This window comes from Rhinolophus sinicus, chromosome 15 (genome assembly GCF_057876585.1).
Source record: "Rhinolophus sinicus isolate RSI-liver-muscle chromosome 15, RSI-T2T, whole genome shotgun sequence".
Lineage (NCBI taxonomy): Eukaryota > Metazoa > Chordata > Mammalia > Chiroptera > Rhinolophidae > Rhinolophus > Rhinolophus sinicus.
In genome coordinates, this window is record NC_142515.1 from 87,011,316 (window position 1) to 87,031,159 (window position 19,844).

The 19,844-nt window shown below is 48.5% G+C and overlaps 1 non-coding gene and 1 pseudogene across 1 annotated transcript; one reads left to right on the top strand and one right to left on the bottom strand.

Annotated features, from left to right (window-relative positions):
- The first annotated feature begins 8,311 nt into the window (after positions 1 to 8,311).
- LOC109454943 (U6 snRNA-associated Sm-like protein LSm3 pseudogene) lies at positions 8,312 to 8,619 on the top strand (annotated as a pseudogene).
- Positions 8,620 to 17,816: 9,197 nt separating this feature from the next.
- On the bottom strand, positions 17,817 to 17,923 carry LOC141573018 (U6 spliceosomal RNA). Its single transcript, XR_012498603.1, has one exon. It is a non-coding gene; the product is annotated as a U6 spliceosomal RNA (small nuclear RNA).
- Between the last annotated feature and the right edge of the window lie 1,921 nt (positions 17,924 to 19,844).

The following is a 19,844-nucleotide window of genomic DNA, read 5'->3' on the forward strand; positions in this document are numbered from 1 at the left end:
CCTTAGCTCCCCACAAGCTTGAAGATGCCCAGAATCCCTCTGCCTTAGGACTGAGAAGATTTAGAGGGAGGACCACCCTTCTGAAACCAGAACCCCTCAACCCCAGCACCCCACGGGCCTCCAGGGCAAGGCAGAGCTGGGAGAGGCCTGAGGAAGGACCAGCCCTAGGCTTGGGGTGACGAGGATGACTGAGGGCCTTTGTCATTGTTCATTCACTGATTCCTTTTGCACATTTGATCAAGTGCCTCCCATATGTCCAACTCTGCTCTGGGTGCCTGAGGGCACCAGAGTGAATTAGAAAAACTTCCTTGCCCGCGCGGGGCTGATGTCCTGCATAGACAGACACTAAACAAACGTGTGTGTGATATTGTGATAAGGAATATAAAGAGAAATAAAGCTGGGATGGAGCATGATGGAGGGAAGCCCTGATCTGTAGGCCGAGATTTAAGTGAGTTGACGCTGGGAAGAGCTGCAGGCAGGTAGAGGCTGAGAGGCAGGTGTTCATCTGACCACAGGGGAACCTTTGTGTCCGGAACCAGGACCAAGAGGGAGAGATGTGGGCAACGAGGCCAAGGGGAGGCAGGGGCCACCTGCTGGGGGATCCAGGGTGGGGGTGGGGTGGGGGCTGGCTCACAGACAGGAGTCAGCATTTAATTCACGTGACCCAGGTCTCCAGGGGCTTCCTGGAGCTGCTGTAACAAATGACCACAAACTGGGGGCTTAAAACTACAGAAATGCATCCTCACAGTTCTGGAGGCCAGAAGTCCAAGATCAAGGTGTCTTCAGGGTCTTTCTCCTTCTGAGCATCCTTCTGGGCCTCTTCCAGCTTCTCAGGGCCGAAGGCATCCCTTGGCTTGTGGATGCATCCCTCCAATCTCTGCCTCCATCCTCACGTGGCCTCATCCTCTCTGTGCCTCTCTGTGTCCAAATCTCTTTTCTCTTATAAGGACACCCATCATTGGATTAAGGGCCCATTGCTCAGAGCATCTCATCTTGAGATCCTTAGCCGATTTCATCTGCAAAGACCCTATTTCCAAATAAAGTCACATTCTAAGGTGCAGGGAGCCACTCTTCAACCCTCCACACTGGGGTTTAAAATAGTGGGGTCCATTGATCCATCAGGCTGTGTGCACTCCTGGGGCCCTCTCTCTGTCTCTCTGTCTCTCTCTGTCTCTGTCTCTCTCTGTCTCTGTCTCTCTCTCTCTCTGTCTCTCTCTCTCTGATAGTCTCCTTGCCCTTTGTACCCAATCTGGCCTCCAACCAGGGAACCCCTGAGACTCTACCTCTGGTTGCATCCAGCCTGGTGGGATCCAGCCCTCAGTGCTTCTTCCATTCGTCCTGGGATGCTTTCTGAGTGGGCTGCACCCCATCCTGCAGCCCCCACTGGGGAGGACCATGGGCATTTCCATTCTGTACTCCACTCCAGAGACTTTGCTGGAAAATAGCTAATTATATCCCTCCCTCGCAGCCAGTCTGGTGGGGTTGGGTGGCGTTGGGCAAGCGTGCCCTGTGTCTGCGGCCAGCAGCCCAGGCACCAACACACAGAGATTTCTATATATTTTTAATTCCACAGCAATACTTTGATTAGAGAGCCGATGTGTTGTGTACGACCTCAGGGACCTCATTATTTTTCTAACTCAAATAAATACAGCGTTGGGAAAGCAGGGAGGGGCGGAGAGGGGTGGAGGAAAGGAAAGACGCAGAAAACCTCATCTGTAAAAAGAATTCAGGCCTTAATGAGCTTTTAAAAGTTGCCAGCCTCCCTTTCCCTCCATGATCTATAAACTGAGGACATGGCTTCTGGCTTTAGCTGTGGGATTTGCGGAGTGGAGAGACCACAGCAGGAGATGGGGCTCAGGTGGGTGTCTAAGATTTTGGGGGTTTCCCAAGTGCTGGGAGGATGAAAGTGATCCAGGTTCAAGCACAGCAGAATCGCCATTACTGGGGGACCAAGCTTGGGGACCCAGCTTGACTGGAGTACTGGTCTGAGCAAGATCTAGAATTTCCTGATCTCTTAGGCCTACTGTCATGAGAAGGAGCACAGGAGAGATGGCCTTGCCTCAATCTTGTGCATATGGAAATTCTAGAGCCTCCTCCCAGAGAGGCTGGAGTCAGCAGATGGGGAAACTGAGGCAGGGTGGAGCAAGGAAGGCTGGACTACAGGATGTGCCCTTGGTGCCCTCCGCAACCCACCCTCATGCCGGGGCAGATAAGCCTTGGGTCTGCCCAGTGGCTGGGCCGGGCTGCCACCAGCCTAAGGAGCCCCCCTAGTGACTGAGGTTGGGATGGATGTGGACAGAGTGAGGAGTTGACCATGAGCTCCCAAAAGGACCGGGTGACCTCTGTCACTGCCCATGTGTGTCCATTCGAACAGGAGCAAAGAGGCTTCCCACAGCATGCAACAAAGCCAATTTCAGGTGAAAAATGAGTTCAATGGGCAGAAATGAGCTGGAGCTGAGACATTTCTGTGTAATGAAAATTCCAGGGAGCAGGACAAACCAGAACAACTAGGCAAAAGCCTTAAAGAGGACTCAGTGGGGTAAGAGGGGAGGGAAGGGGTGAGAGAAAAGATTCAGGACTCCAAAGACAGGGGTGGCAGGCACTTGAGTGGCTGATGGGGGAGGGGTGGGAAGCAGGAAAATGCTCAGGTTTGCGTAAAAGGAAGAGAGGGGCTTTCTCTACCCAGCCCCTGTCCCTTACTTTCTCCGCTGTCACCCTCTGAGGTGATGTTTGTTTCTTACCTGCCGCCTCCCCCAGACTGGCCTCCTGCCTTGCCTCAACAGAGAGCAAGGGGTTTTGTCTGTCCTGAAAGGTGGACAGGAAGATGTCAGCTGGGAGGTCCATCCTCAAGGTGTAAGCAATGGTGTGCTGGCAAACCATCTGAGCTTTGTAATGTTTGAAAATTTCCATGAGGTAAATTCCCCCACCTTGATCAATTTCAAGCTGTGAAAGTGATGTGACTGAGGGGGTGAGGAGAGCGTTATAGACTGAATGTTTGTATCTCCTCTCCCAAATTTGTATGTTTGAAATCCGAACCTTCAAGTTGCTGGTTTTAGAAGATGGGGCCTTTGGGACGTCATGATGTCATGAGGGTGGAGCCCTCATGAATGGGGTTAGTGCCTTATAAATATAACCCCTCATGAATGGGGTTAGTGCCAGAGCGCTTCCTAGTACCTTCCACCATGTGAGGACACAGAGAGATGGCCATTTATGAACCAGGAAGTGAGCCCTTACCAGACACCAAATCTGCCTGTGTCTTGATCTTGGACTTCCAGCCTCTAGAACTGTGAGAAAGAAATGTTTATTGTTAATAAGCCTCCCCGTCTATGGCATTTTGTTATAGCAGCCCAAATAGACTAAGATGGCATGTGAGAAGGTGTCCAGATGGGTGTAAGCTATGCAGTGTGCCGGTAAACCAGCTGGGGCGAGGGGACCTCATTTGTAGTGTTTGCCAATTTCCATGGTGTAAATTCTCCCACTGTGGCCAATTTCAATCTGTGAAAGTGATGTCACTGAGCCTTGAGCTAGGAAGAGATATGCGTAATTGATGCTTGTGAGCCAGTTTGATCCAGCTCGAGTACACCACTGGGTGTCATCTCCTGGCCTGCTGTTGGCTCTTTTCCAATTTTGGCTCAGGGAGACAAGAGGGGAAGAAGGAAGGTGGAGCAGGCTTCCTGCCTTTCGGAAGGGTTATTGCACTCGCTGTTCCCTCTGCCTGCCATGCTCTTCCTCCAGATAATAACTAAGTCTTTCCCATCCACTCTAAGTGGACCCTGTAAGTTGCCAGCACCCTATGAGGCCCCTGCAGTGGCCACCCAGGCAGGTCTCATTACTGCCGTATCCCCATTTTATGAATGGGGACACTGAGGCCTGGAGAAGTAAAGCACTTTCCTGAAGGCACAGAGCCAGAGAGCGACAGACCGGCTGCTGGACCTGCGTACCTAACAACTGAGGTTTACCACCATCCAGCTAGATTCTCCTCCCCAGTACACTGTGGGTCCTTTTACTGCTTTGTGTGCTAAAGAGCAGTGTAAGCATCCAGCTGTGCCATCTGAGCATGGCCAAGTCACTTCTCCCCTCTGAGCCTCAGTTTTCCCCTCCACAAAATGGACACAGAATAGCCCCTACCACCGATATGGTGTTGTGCGCCTTTGCAGGGAGAATACTTGGCTCCTGGACCTCTAGAGCAGAGTTCTTAACTTTGGTAACAGTGTAGGGCCTTGAATAACATCATTTCATTCAATGGAATTTCATTATAATGTTGATGAGATACTGCAGGAACTTAACTCTCGTTTATATCAATTAATATATGGTAAAATTGGTTTCATTATACATCATTTTGCCAAAGTTCCAAGAACTTATGGATAATGTTAAGTGAGGACTTACTGTACTGCCACTTAGGGTTGGGTCAGTCATTCTTTGTGGCAGGGTCCTGTCCTGTGCACCGAAGGATGTTTAGCAGCTTCTTTGGCCTCCTCCCACTAGATGTCGGTAGCACCCATGCCCCAAGTTGTGACAACTAAAAATGTCTTCAGACATTGCCCAATGTCCATAGGGGTGGGGGTGGGGGCAGAATCGCCCTGTTGAGAAACACTGCTCTAGATCAGTGGTTCTTTACACTGTCTGCAAGTTAGAAACACCTGGGAGAGGTTGAAAACTCCCCAAAGCCAGCCCCATCTAATTACCTCAGACTCTGTCATGCGGGGGACCCTGCGGGGTCTCTGCTCCCACTCCCCATACAAGAACGCAGGACATGGTGCGGCCAAAAAGGAACACCCACGGAGCCATAGGTAGGGGAGTCATACCACTATATTCTCTCTGGCGGCACTATACTCTCACTGGAGGCTGGATCCACACTGTCCGCAAACCGCCATCCACGCTTGCCAGTCCAGCCGCCATCTTCTTGCTAGCCCCCATTCTTCCTCTCCTTTCCTTCTCCTCTCTCTGCTAGCGTAGCCACAGCAGTTATATTAGTGGCCAATGGCTCACTGGTTACAGCTGACGGCCAACTAGCCACAGCTGATGGCCATGCAATCACAGTTGGCCATTTACTACCTGAGCCAGCACCTGTCTATGTGAGGCCGAGAGCCTGGAAACTACTTTCTGGGGCTCTGCCCCCACAGACTCCATGGGGGTGGCGCCAGGGGTCAGCCTTGTGAAAACTCCCCAGATGATCCCAGTGGGCGGGTAAGCTTGAGACCAGTGATGGGAGGCAGGTGAGGCACCCAAATTGGGCAATGAAGACAACCTGAATGACGGCGTGGGCTGCATCCAGAAAAATCAGCGGCGGTGGTGGTGGTGGTGGTGTAGGTGTACCCCAAGGCTGTCAGGAGTCAGGAGCTGTTACTTCCCTCTCTTAGTCAACTCAGCTGCCATCACAGAATATCATAGACTGAATGGCTAATAAGCAACAGACATTTATTCCTCACAGTTTTGGAGGCTAGTCAAGGTGCTGGTAGATTTGGTTTCTCGGGAGGGCTCTCTTCCTGGCTTGCAGATGGCTGTCTTCTCACTATGTCCTCGCATGGCCTTTCCTCTGTGTGTGCATGGAGAGAGCGAGATCTCGCGTGCCTCTTCCTCGTTTTATAAGGATACCAGTCCTATGGGCTCAGGGCCCCACTCTATAACCTCCTTTAACATTCATTACCTCTCTACAGGCTCCGCATACCATGACATTGGGGGTTAGGACTTTGGCATGGATTTTGCAGGGACACAATTCAGTCCATAATAGGGTGAATGGAAGAACATCAGCAACAGCCAGACTCTGAGCTTCTCAGTGATGGATGGGCACACAGTCCCTTCATGAACATGGGCTGGGTCTCTCCATTCGTCTGTAGATAAAGGTAGGAGGGCTGGAGTGGGGTCTGCTGAACCCTGTGGTGGCTGATACATCTCCGTATGGATGGGAAATGGGATAACGCCTGTCAGAGGCCCTTCAAAGGTGTTTCTCCCAGGGCTGATGACCTCTCCCAACATGGGTTCTCAGACTCCTGTCCACCAAGGCTGACCAGAGGTGGCTGCAAAAGGGACAAGGGAGCCCCAATAAATGGGGCCCAAGCCAAGTTCTCCAAGTCTCCAAGCCCACGTTGAGTAGACATAAATGAATGTTTTCCGGTTCCATATTTAGACAGGAAGGCTCTTTCCTACCCCTGATAAATTCCCATGATGCTGTAAGATGTGAAAGACAAGCAGATTTGATGGGGGCAGGAATTGTATGAATATAGCTCAGCTCAACAGAGGAAGGGGATACCCAGGACCCCCACCCATGATAGACATCTGACTGCAAAGCCTGAATCTGGCAACCAGGCTCCTCCTCCTGGGGTATAGAATCACACGGCAGGTGCATCTTTTTCTTTCTTTTTTTTTATACTGTTAAAATACACACAACATTTACCATCTTAACCATTTTTAAGTGTGTAGTTCAGTAGCATTAAGTATATTCACACTGTTGTGCAGCCATCACCACCATCCATCTCCAGGTTTCTTTTCACTTTGTAAATCTGAAACTCTGTCCCCATTAAACACTAACTCCCCATTCCCCCTCCCCAGCCTCTGACAATCACCATTTTACTTTCTGTCTCTACGACTCACTCCTCTAGAGACCTCATATAAGTGGAATCACACAGTATTTTGTGACTGGCTTATTTCACTTACAATAAAGTCCTCAAGATTCACCATGTTGTAGCATATTGCAGAATTCCCTTCTTTTTTAAGGTTGAATAATATTCCATTATATGTCTATACCACATTTAGTTTATCTATTCACCAGTCGATGGACACTTGGGTTACTTCCACATTTTAGCTATTGTGAATAATGCTGTTATGAACATGGGTGTACAAATATATTTTCAAGACCCTTCTTTCTGTTTTGTGGGGATACACCCAGAAGGGGGATTGCTGGGCCAATATTGTGTGTATCTTTAAATCTAGTGAGGCCTACTCTGTGCCCAGAAATGTTCTAAGACTAGGGATCCAGCAACGAACAAAACAGACAGAGGCCCCTGCCCTCGCAGAGCTCATGTTCCAGTGAGGAGAGGCAGGCAATGAATTAGTTAAATAAAATAGAAGATGATAAGTCCTACAAGGAAAATAAAGCTGGGAAGGGAAATGGGGATGGCTGAGGATGGGGTTGCAATTTTAATTAGGTGGCCAGGGAAGGCCTCACAGAGAAGGTGGCTTTTGAGCCAAGAGCTGAAGGAGGTGAAGGAGCTGTATTAGTTTTCTGTTGGTGCATAACAAATTAGCCACAAATCTGTGGCTTAAAAGAGCAAGATGGAGATCTCCGGTGACTGTGGGTCAGGAATCTGGGTGCGGCTCAGAGGGTCCTCTAGCTCAGGGTATCTCATGAGGCTGCACTCAAGGCATCCATTGGGGCTACAATCTTCTCAAGGCTCAACTGCGGAGGAGCCATTTCCAAGCTCATACATGGAACTGTTGGCAGAATTCAGTTCCTTGCTGGCTGTTGGCTGCAGGCCACTCTTAGTTCTTTGCCACACAGACCTGTCCATAGGACAGCTCACATCCTGACTACTGGCTTCATTAGAGCGAGCAAGCAAGAGGACAGGAAAGCGTGCTGGCAAGATGGAGCATCCAGCAGGGCAGGAGTCACAGTTTTATAACCTAATCTTGAAGTGACATCCCATCACTTTTGCCATCACTATTGGTTAGGAGTGGTCCAGCCCACACTTGCAGGGAAGGAATTACACAGCACAGGAAAATTAAGAAGCAGGGACCCTTAGAAGCCATCTTAGGTGCTGCCTCACACAGGAACCATGCAGCTATCTGGGGGGAGAGCATTCCAGGCAAAGGTCCTGCAGCGGGAACAAGTGTGGTGTGTGGTTAGGACAATGTGACTGGAGCAGGGACTGAAGAAAGGGGAGCAGTAGAGCATGAAGGCAGAGAGGCCAGCAGCCATCCTGAGGGTCCTAAGAAGAAATCTGAAATTTTTTCTAAGAACAGTGAGAAAGCACTGGCTAATTTCAAGGCAGGCATGATGTCATCTGAGTTACATTTTGAGAAGATTCCTATGATACCTACAGAAGTACCATGGTACCTGGGATTTGCCTGAAAACAGTCCATTAAAAATAATTGAGGCAGATAGCTCAGTTGGTTAGAGCGCGGTCCTCTTAACTATAAAGCCGCCGGTTCCATCCCTGCGTGGGCCACTGTGAGCTGCGCTGCGCCCTCCACAACTAGATTGAAACAACTACTGGACTTGGAGCTGAATGGGTCCTGGAAAGACACACTTAAAAGAAATTTTTAAAAGTTTAAAATAAAAAATAATAATAATAATGGAGGCAGGGTTTGAAACATGGCAGACACTGTGGACAAGCAACAAACTACCAGCCCCATAGAAGAGCCCCTGGATCTCATCAGACTCAGCTTGGATGAGCGAATGTATGTGAAAATGAGAAGTGACAGAGAGCTTCGAGGTCGGTTACATGCTGATGATCAACATTTACGCGTGATACTGGGAGATGGGAAGAAACTGTGATTACTATAGAAACTGACGAAGAAACATATGAAGAAACATATAAATCAACAAAACGGAATATTTCGATGTTCTTTGTCTGGGGCGATGGTGTTGTACTAGTTGCCCCTCTATTGAGAGTTGGCTGAAACAAATAATTTATCCTGTGTGGAAAAATAGGAAACTTTGTATGATCGCCTCTTTAAATGTAGAAGATATTTTTAAAAACCTGAATAAATTTTGATACTAAGAAATGACCAAGGATTCTTCCACTCCTGAAATGAGTTGATTTGCAGATAACTTACAAATTCTTAAGCTAAACGGCATTTTTATTTTTCTCCAACCCTTCCAATAAATGTGGTCACCAAGACGCAAAAATAAATAAATGACTAAAAATAAAATAAAATAATTGAGGAGGTAGAGCGCGAGCTCTGAACAACAGGGTTGTTGGTTTGATTCCCACATGGGCCAGTGAGCTGCGCCCTCCACAACTAGATTGAAGGATGACTTGGAGCTGATGGGCCCTGGAGAAACACACTGTTCCCCAATATTCCCCAATTAAAAAAACAACAACAAAAAGCTGGTTAAATATTTAAAAAATAATAATAATAAGTTGAGGAGGTGAGAGATGAAATGAGATGGGTACAATATGGATTATTGTCAAAGTTGGGGGACGGCACCCTACAGGCTCCTCGCATTCTTCTCTCTACTTTTGCATGTGTGTGAAAATTTTCTATAATAAAAGAGGAAATGTTAACGACAAACCATGTATCAGGTTTCTGGGGGAGAAAGAACTGTGGAGAAGGCAGGCAGAGGTAGGGGTTCATGGTGGAGGGGACTCCAGTGGCCCAGGGTACAAGCCATCACCATGGCCAAAATTAGAGGCTGACAATACCAAGTGCTGTCGAATCTCGGAGGCAGTGGAACTCTCATCTGCCTCTGGTGTGTGTAAAACAGTTTGCCAGGTTTTTTTTGTTTTGTTTCTTTTGCAATTATACATTTATTATACAGCCCAGCAATTCCATTCGTAGGTATTTACCCAAGAGAAATGAAAACCTGTTGGCGCAAAGATCCGTTGGAAAATGTTCATCTCGGCTTTATTCGTTATCGCCAAAACACTGGAAACAACCCAAATATCTCCCTACAGGAGAATGGATAAACAAATTGAAGTGTGTTCATGCCATGAAATACTCTGCAGCAATCAAAAGGAACAAAATACGGAGACAGGAACAGGTGGATAAATCTCGGGGGGCTGGGCGCTGAGCAGTAGCCAGACAAAAGGCTAGACTTTCCCTTGGTGACAGAAATCAGAATAGTGGTTGGGGTGGGGGATGAGAGGGATGGGACATGTCTGGGGCCGTCTGGATAGACAGATCCCCACTTTGATGGAGTGGGGGGCCCAAGGCTGCACGCACATGTAATGCACACAGGCAGGGACCTCACCCCTGGAGGTAAATGATCTCAGTCAGGTTCCAGGCAAAGTGGTTCCACCCCCCGCGTGATGACGGTGGGATTCCTGACCCTGTTTTAGTTCAGAACCTGCAGGCCTGGCTGGTGGGCGGGCTGTGGGGCTGAGAGGAAGCCCCGTGGCCTCCTCGCTAAAGAGGAGGGGGAAGCCCTGACCTCTGTCCCCCGCCGGGACTCGCTGGCGGGTCTGAAAGCTTCTCTGCCGCCGCCCAGGCCGGTCGATAGCAGACACCCCGACTCCGTCCAGCGTCCCGCCTGCCCGGCAGCCCCGCCCCTTCCCGCCAGCCCAGCCCCCAGGAGGGGACCCGGGCTGGGTGGAGCCTGCTGGAAGTCCCACGCCTGGCTCTGGGCTCCCTCCTTTCGCGCCCCTCCTTCTCTTCCCCAGAAGTCCCAGCCACTGAGACCTGATCTTGTCCCAAGGGCTGGAGGTGGGCAACCAGCCAGCGGTGCCTGGGGCGCTGCACTGTGATGGGGGGCTGTCTGCGCCCACTTTTCCCCTATTCGAGAGGCGTCAGAGCCCAGATGGCTCGTGAAAGGCGGTAACTGAGGTCTTCATGCTCCAGGCGTGAATACATCTTTGTCCTAGAGCCACCTCTTTGGTGCCATTCCCTCTTGGGTTCATTCATTCATTCACTCATTAACACAACAAATATTTATTGAGTGTCTAAGACCTGGCCCTCTTGGAGTGAACCACCTAGACCAGCACCTACCAACAGAAATACAATAAGCCACAAATGCAGGCACACACGTAATTTTAAATTTTCTAGTAGCCGCATTAAAAAAAGAAGAAAAGGAATAGATGAAATTAATTGTAACCACGTTTTATTTAACCCAATATAGTCAAAATATCATCCTTTCAACACATAATCAATATAAAAGTGATTAATGAGCTATTTTACATCCCTTTATCAGTAATAAGTCTTCAAAATCCGGTATGTTTTCTCTTGGAGCTTATCTCAATTTGGACCATCATTTTCAAGTGCTCAGTATGCACACGTGGCCAACAGTGACTGTGCAGACGGACGTAGGTCAGGAGGATGGTGGGGAACAGGTGAGAGGGCTAAGGGGGAGCAGGGGTGCAGTGAAACATGTGAGTTTCACTCGAGTGACACAGGGACCCCAGAAAGGTTTTGAGTAGGGCAGAAGCATGGTCTGACTCTTAAAAGATCCCTTTGGCTGCTGTATTCACATAAATGGGAAGGATGCAGGGTCTTACCTTGAAATACATAAAAAAATTGAGGTGGGTGTCCTTCAGTAGATGAATGGATAAACCATGATACATCCAGACAACGGAATATTATTCAGCACCAAAAAGAAATGAGCTATCAAGCCGTCAAGACACTTGAGGAAAAAACGCATATTACTACCCTGTTTCTCCGAAAATAAGACCTAGTCAGACAATCAGTTCTAATGAGTCGCATTAGAGATGATTATCCGGCTAGATTTTATTTTCGGGGAAACACGGTAAGTGAAAGAAGCCAATCTAAAAAGACTACACAGTGTCTAATTCTCACTAGAATCATTCTGGAAAAGGCAAAACTATGGAGATGGTGAGAAAGATCAGTTGGAAAGAGGGAGGGATGAAAAGGTGGAGCACAGAGGATTTCAGGGCAGTGAAACTACGCTGTATGAGACTATAATGATGGATACATGTCATACATTTGTCCAAACCCACAGAATGTACAACAGAGTGAAGTGTAACGTGGACCACGGGTGATGTAGGTTCATCAGTTCTAACAGATGCACCACTCCAGTGGGGATGTTGATGGGGGGGAGGCTGTGCTATGCAGGGGAAGAGTTTATGAGGGAAATCTTTCTACCTTCCGCTCAATTTTGCTGTGACCCTAAAACTGTGCTAAAAACTTAATTTAAAAAATGTTTTTAAATGAGGTGGGTGGATAGGTGGATAGAAAGATAATGACAAATAAAGCCAAATGTCAACCGTAGACTCTAGGTGGTGGGTGTATGAGTGGGTATTCACTGGACAATTCTTTCAATCTTTCTGTACAGTTGGCAACATTCATGCTGAAATGTGGAAGAACAGATTTATTTGTCTCTGGTGGCTGCTATAACAAATGACCACAAATGGAGGGGCTGAAAAACAACAGGAATTTATTCTCACCGTTCTGGAGACCAAAAGACCAGAATCAATGTGCCCCCTCCAAAGGCTCTAGGGCAGGATCCTTCCTGCCTCTTCCAGCTTGGGGGGGCTCCTGGCATTCCTTAGCTTGTGGCTGCACCACCTCAGTCTCTGCCTCTGTCTTCATGTGGCCTCTTTCTTGTGCCTTCTCTTTTAAGGACACTTGTCAGTGAATTGCGGTCTCACCTCTATAATCCAGGACGCTCTTATCTTGAGATCCTTAGCTTAATGGCATCTGTAATACGTATTTCCAAATGAGGCCACATTCACGTGTTCCAGGGGTTGGGCCTTGGTCATATTTTGGGGGGCATAATTCAATGCCCAACATAGGCCATGTCCCACGTATCAGCTGAGGGATGCTAGCACATGAAACAGCCTCTCTGTGCCTCTCTCAGTGGCATACAGTCGTAGCTCAGTAAACTCCAGCTATGGTTTCCGCAATCCCCAGGGACTCTCCTGCATCTGGTGCACTTGCAAATGGCCTCAGGGACCCAGATGACATGTCAGAGCATCAGGCACAGGGCCTGGTGTCATCTGGGGGAGAGGACAGCATCCTGGTTTATGACATAGGTTGATGGCATCAGGAAGACAAGGATTCAGATCCCGGTCCCACCACCTGAATATCACAGTGACCTTGGGGAGGTGGGTGACTGTGAACCTCTGAGCTTCAATTTCTTCGTTTGTAATGGGAAGAAGGTGTCATTCATTTAGTCAGCAATATGTATTGAGTGCCTATTATGTGCCAAACGCTGAGTGTGAGGGGTGAATGAAAGAGGTGAGTTCCATCCCCAAAGAGGAGATGAGCAATAAGATAAGAAACATGCTATTTGAAGAATGAAAATGGGCTGATGGGTTGGTATGGACAGGGCAGTAGAGAGGGTTTCTTGGAGGAGGTGACATTAACTGGAGTCTGGGTTATAAGAAGGAGCCAGCTATGTGAGGACTATCAGGAAAGGTGTTCCAGGCGAGGGAAAGGCAAAGGCTGACCACAGTGGTCCTGGCTCCCAAGGTGGGGCAATGGGATCATTCATTTAGTCACTCATTCATTCACCAACTATTTGTTTAATACAGTTCACCTGCCATGGATACAGCCATGGACCAAGAACAAAGACATGACACGTTGGAAACATTCAGCAAAGTCCCTGACCCACGGTGACATGGTCAGTTAATGTCAGCAATTCCTGATGGTCAGTACATTCAGGGATCTCTCCCATCCCTTCTTCCCAGCAGGCTTCCCTGGGGAGGTGCTACTGCCCTGTGACCTTCTTTCCACAGTGAAAATGGCTTTCTTGTTTTATTCTGGTCCTAAGATGTCACATACCAGAGGGAAAAAATCTGGGCAAGTACAAAGAGAGGGAAATACCTGAATTCTTGCTTCCTGGAAGGAAGTATGGTCAACACTCTGAGGATATCTTTCTGGATGTTTCTCTGTGCATACAGGCGAACACACACACACACACATGCACACACGTACACATGCCTGCAAATGCATACATGCTTGCACTCATGCATACACAACACACACAAGTGCACAGAAGGGTCCAAACAAGTGTGTGTTCACACCCATAAATACCCAAGGGTGTGTGCACACGTGCATGAAAACACATATCCAAATGCACACATGTACGTAGGACCAGCATTAGGGTGAGGTGAGTGAGACTGAGTCTTGCAAATACGGTCAGATTCTGGCTGTATTTAAAAACTCAGTGCTTTGTCCACATGGATTTTTCCATTATCTTAATTTTTAAAAAATACTGCAATTAAATATTTACCTTGATGACTGAGTTTATGTTGATGACACCCCTTAAATTTTGCTCACTCACCTCTCATCCCAGCTCTGGCATACACACACATATACACACACACATACATGCACACGTGCACACAAGTACATGAGTTCACCCACATACACTGCAGCCCCCTAATGGGATGCAATCAAACCAGTGGGTGAGAACCGTTGTTTACCCCTGCCCCCCTCACCCTTTGCTTTGTCATTATCTAGACACTACCCTTCCCTACAGGTCGGGGTGACATCAACCAGAATCTTGTGAGAATGAGCTGCTCCTCAAAATGGAACAAAAAAAGAATAGAACCCATCAGAACTTACTGCACAGAGAAAGGATAAATATTACCTTATGAAACTTTTGTTTCCATTCTGAATCTGGGTGGACTACATCACAATGTAATACATGAATTCTTCGATTCTTGATCAAAATGCTTGACATATGCGGCTATAGATGATGTTTGAAATCTATTTCCTTTTTGTTTTTTAATTAATATATCACAGAGGTTACATGGTATCAGTGAACATAGGTTTTATCATTTTCATTTTCTACTGTGTGAACCCCCTAGGCACAAACACTTCCATCATTTTCCAGCTTTCCTTAAAGGTTTTCATAACGATGATAATATGTGTTTGGCAAGAGACTACACATTTCACACACATTACCTCCTGGAGTGCTCGTGATACACCCATTGCACAGGTGAGAAAATGGAGGGCTCTGCGACCTCAAGTCCTGTGCCTGAAGTCACACAGCTTGAGGTGATGGAGCCAGGATTTGAATCCCAGCTGTCTGACTGCAGGGCTCTTAACCACCTTGCACTACGCTTTATAGATCTTTGCATATTCCTAAAGCTGGATATGCTGGGTCAGAGAGTTCACACACTTAAATATTTAATACAAATATCTAGACTGCCCTCCAGGGCAGTTTACACTCCCATCGGAGTGCATGAGTGCAGTCCCCAAAATTTCGCACACGCCCGTGGTAAGTTTGACAAGTGATTCCTTAACTGATGAGTGATCAGATTGAGCATCTTTGCAGAGGTTTGTTGACTTTGTGTCATACTTTTGTGGACCTCCTGTTCATGCCTATTTCACACTTGGTATGTTTGTGTTTCTCTTATTGATCTGTAAGTACTCTTTGTACATTAAGGCTCTTGATGTTTTGTCTGCCATATATGTGGTAAACACTCATCTCTCTTGATCCAGGGCCACTTTGAAAGGCCAAACAGATCTGCTTTTATTGTCCATCTGGCTGCAGTGTATGTTTCTGTTCTGATGAGTCCTCACTGCAGGCTGTATTTTATTGGCGGTGCTTCTCGAAGCAAAAGTGGAGACCCCGAGGTTTTATAAACCTCAGTCTTACCCAGACCAACACTTGAAGAACCCCTCACCTTTCCATGGCAAAAAACTCAGACCTGGGAATCAGCAGCCCCAGCTTTGTGCCCCAGTTCTGTAGTCCATCGCAGTGCCTCAGCTTCTGCTTCCTCTGGGTTGAGAGGGTTTGGTTAATCAAGCCAGGCCCATGGCCCGTCGGCTATACCCATTTCCCCATCCAGCCATGCCCACTTCTTCTAGTGGACCAGAAGTGGCAGGTAGAAAATAATGGGTGGCACCATAGTGCGAGGGGGGCAGACAGGAGGGATCCACTGGCCTTGATGGCTGGCAACGTTTGTGCCTCCAGCACCCACCTGGTTAAAAGAAGAAAGAAGCCCCTGGCTACTTGAGCCTACCTTTCTCATCTACTCCTTAATACCAGGGCCCATGGTTTCCCTGTACCTCAGTTTTGCCGTCTGTAAAATGGGGATAATTTTAACAATCACATGAATTAGCATCTGTAAAGGGGTTGGAACAGTGCCTGGCACATAGTAGGTGCTCAATAAACAATATCACTGTTTTGATTCCTCTGTTTGCTGTATTATTATTGAGGGCAAGGTGTGGGGTGGAAAAGCAGGGCCCTGGGCACCTGGAGCCAACCCCGGAGGTCGGTGGGGCTCTGTACAGCACGTTAACCACCTGAGAGGACCCTCTGGGAGGAAACTGAGGCCCTGACAATGACTCCCCCAGCCCTGAGTCCTCCTCACCTACACCCCAGGCCCTTGGAGACCCAGAAGGGAACCCCTGGGAAAGTGGCACCTTGGGGACTGCACTGCCTGGCACAATTACCATTTTCATCCTCATTAAACCACATTTTCATTCTAATTAGAGTTTCACCGCCTCCCAGAGAGAAAGGCCGATTACTTTTCACATCATTACCAGCCTTTCCCTCCCTCCCTCCCTCCCTCCCTTCCCACCCCACCCAAGCACCTATTCCACACCGGCTTCCCCCTTTCACGCTGTCTCTCCATGAACTAGAAAGAAGCACAGAACATTTATTAGTCACCTACTGGGTGCTGAGCTCCGCGTTAGGAAACTTCACCAATAGCATTGTCGCCTTACCTCTGCCCTGTTCTTAATAAACCGTTTGAGGCCCACACGTATCCCTTTGAACATGCCCTGGGATTTACTTGTTCTGTTTACTGTCCTCCCCAGAATGTCAGTGCCCACCTGTATCCCCATGGCACGCCTGGGCACGCTGACCCCACGGCTTCCAGCAGCCAGCCCCTGGCTGCTGGAATCATCCCCAAGAAGGGCAGAAAGTGCTGGAGAGTAAACCTGCTGCTGGAGCAGCCTTTGCCCAGTGACTGATGGTGGCGGTGGATAAATACCCCAGCTTCCTTGTCCTCTGGTGGGAAAACTCTGACAGGAGTGTTCTATTCTGTTTCAGCACTCCCCAGCGGCACGCAGCCCCACTTGCCTGCCCTGGAGACTCTCTCATGAACACACCTCCAATGGTCACCCTCCCTCCCCTTCTCACCCCCCCTTCTCTCCTAACCTGTACTTCCTGGGGTCACCTCCCAGATCAACCACATCCTGGATCTCTCAGCCCCCTGTGGGTTCAGGGCTCATGCGGGGAAACCAGATCCCCAAGAGAGTTGCTTCGGTACCCAGCACCCAAGGGATGGGTTAAGAAAGCATCTGCAGAGCTCCCTGGAACAGAAGCACCGTTTCAACTAGACTGCAGCATCCCTGGGCAGCTCTGGCCTACGTGTGAGATAAATTCTTGGGGTGCTCTGTGAGGATGGGACACTCTCCTGCCTCCAAGCTTTAGTCCAATCACAGCTGTTGCTTTTCTCCCTGGATTTCACCAATTTCATTGTGTGCTTATAACACTGTCCTAAGCATTTTAGGAGCATAATTTTATTTAATTTTTGCAACATCCCCATGAAGTGTCCATACTGTGTTAGCCCCATTTTACAGGTGGGGAAACTGATACCCAGGTACACTGAGTGCCTATTTTCAGGTCACTCAGCTGGTAAGTGGCAGAGCTGGCCCCAGTGACCTTTGGCTACTGGTTACTGGTTACTGACTTCCAGGTGACAGTGTGTACCTGCCATGAAATACACATGGTCATTTAGATTTTTCTTTTCTTTTTTTTAATTAAAGTTCATTGGGGTGACCATTGTTAGTAAAGTTACACAGGTTTCAGGTGTACAGTTCTGTATTACATCATCTATATATCACATTGTGTGTTCACCACCCAGAGTCAGTTCTCTTTCCATCACCATATATTTGATCCCTATTACCCTCATCTACCACCCCAACCCCCCTTACCCTATGGTAACCACTAAACCAGGGGTCTCCAAACTGCGGCCCACGGGCCATCTGCAGCTTGCAATCCATTGTTAATTGGCCCGCAGCAAATTCCAAAAATATATTTAGTTTACTTAAATAAACAATAAACCAGGTGAGGCAATACGTACTTCACCTCGAGTGAGTGGCCCGGCTGTTTGTATATTTTACCGCATATGGCCCTTGGTGAAAACCATTGAAAAAAGTTTGGACACCCCTGCACTAAACTATTGTCTGTGTCTATGAGTTTTTGTTTCTTCATTTGTTTGTCTTGTTCCTTTGTTGTTAAAAATATGGATCGTTTCACAAATTTGCATGTCATCCTTGCACAGAGGCCATGCTAATCTTTTTTGTATCGTTCCTATTATAGTATATGTGCTGCCGAAGTGAGCACCATTTATACATTTATATTTTTCAATAACCCTGCAAGGGAGAAATTACTCTCATGTCATAGATGAGGAAACTGAGGCAAGGAGAGGGTAATAAACATGCCTCTGGTCACACAGCAGGTACCAGAGCAGGGATTTGAGCCAAACATGTGAACTTTCTGGGGATCATGGGCTCCGTCTCCCACATAATGGGGTGAGGGATCCCTCCAGCCCAGATGCGGTTCTGCAGACAGAGAGAGACAGGGCCTGGGTCTCAGCCCCCCAGGTTTGGGCCTAGAAGTGATCCTGACCAGTTAAGGCCATCCAGGTGGTACCATCCAGGTGGTGCCCTCCATGGGCCCTGTTCATGGCACATGCCCTTGCCCGTCCCCAGGCTCTAACTGCCACACACCTGGGACCCAAGTCAGCCTCTATGTCTTTCAGAGATTAGGGAGCCACAGGCACCACCCCCACTCCATGGGGGTTATTAATTAACACTAATTAATACCTATGTTCACAGAGCCAGCCAGGCTCCTGGGCCTGGAACAATGGAGAAAGGAAAGTATGAGAAAGCTGGCATCATGCCAGGCAATATGGATTATTCAGCTTCCCGTAGGCTGGCTAACAGGGAAGGCCTCATAGTGACCAGAAGGGGAAACTGAGGCACAGAGGAGGACCAAGCAGCCCTGGACAGCTTCAGAAGTGGTTGCCATTTGAAAGAACACAGAGTCAAGCCTTGAAGACTCGAGAGCCTCCAGACTCACATGTGCTCTGGGTCCCACCCTGAGCCTCAGTTTCCTCATTTGTAAATGGGGGCAAGAATTCCTTTTCCTCTATATAGAAGGGGATTCATCAAGCTTTCATGCATGTAAAATGCTTTGCACATAGTTTCCAGTAGGTGTTAATTCCCTTTCCCTGGCTGCCAACCGAGAGGCCTCCTCCAGCCCCCTGCCTCAGTTTCCCTCTTTGGCACACAGGGAACGGGCAGGTGGCCTCCCTGCTGCTGCTCCCTTTTGGAGGGTCCTAGGACAGGGCACCTTGGGCCCTACCTCAGGGAAGGCTCGGAAAGATCATTTCCAATCGGCCTAAATAATAACACCATCACTACCGTGGCGACCAGACTGTTCCCTTGTCCCTGATTAAAAACAGAAGTTTCCCCCACATTCTAGGAGACGGAACAGAAGGGAAAACAAAGACGGCACACTCGTGCCAGATAAATACAGACGCAAACACATGCACGACAGACAAACACACTGGCACACCAAATACACACACAGCCGGCTGCAGGAATTGGGGTGGGCTCCTGCAGCCCAGCTCAGACAACCCAGAGACCCCCCCAGGAATGGCCACACTTAAGGTGGAGAATCCTCACACCCACAGCCCCTTTGGCACAGATGCTACCCAACCCGACATCTGGATGCTGACCAGTGCGCTGCACATGGCCAGGAGCCACAGCGCGGGAATGAATGCCCCAGAAGCAGTCCTTGGCCAAAGGTGGGAGGGTAAATATCCTAGCTGCCTCTCTCGACAGATGCATGGTCCACAGGGAATCCCAGAGGCCCCCAGAGGGACCCAGCCCTGTCTCCCTTTCTCTCCCCCACACCCCCAAGTTCCCTTTGAGCATCACCTGTCTTAGCCAGCTCAGGCTGCTATAACAAAAACACCATAGACTGGGTGGCTTATTAACAACAGACATTTACGCATATTTCTGACAGTTCTGGGGGCTGGAAGTCCAGGATCATGGCGGGGTTCTCGTGAGGGCTCTCTTCCAGGTTCATAGATGGCCAGTTTCTCACTATGTCCTCACATGGCAGAAGGGGCAAGGGAACTCTCTGGGGTCCCTTTTATAAAAGCACTAATCCCATTCACTGGGGCGCCACCCTCATGACCTAACCACCTCCCAAAGGCCTCACCTTCTAATACCATCACATTAAGGGTTAGGATTTC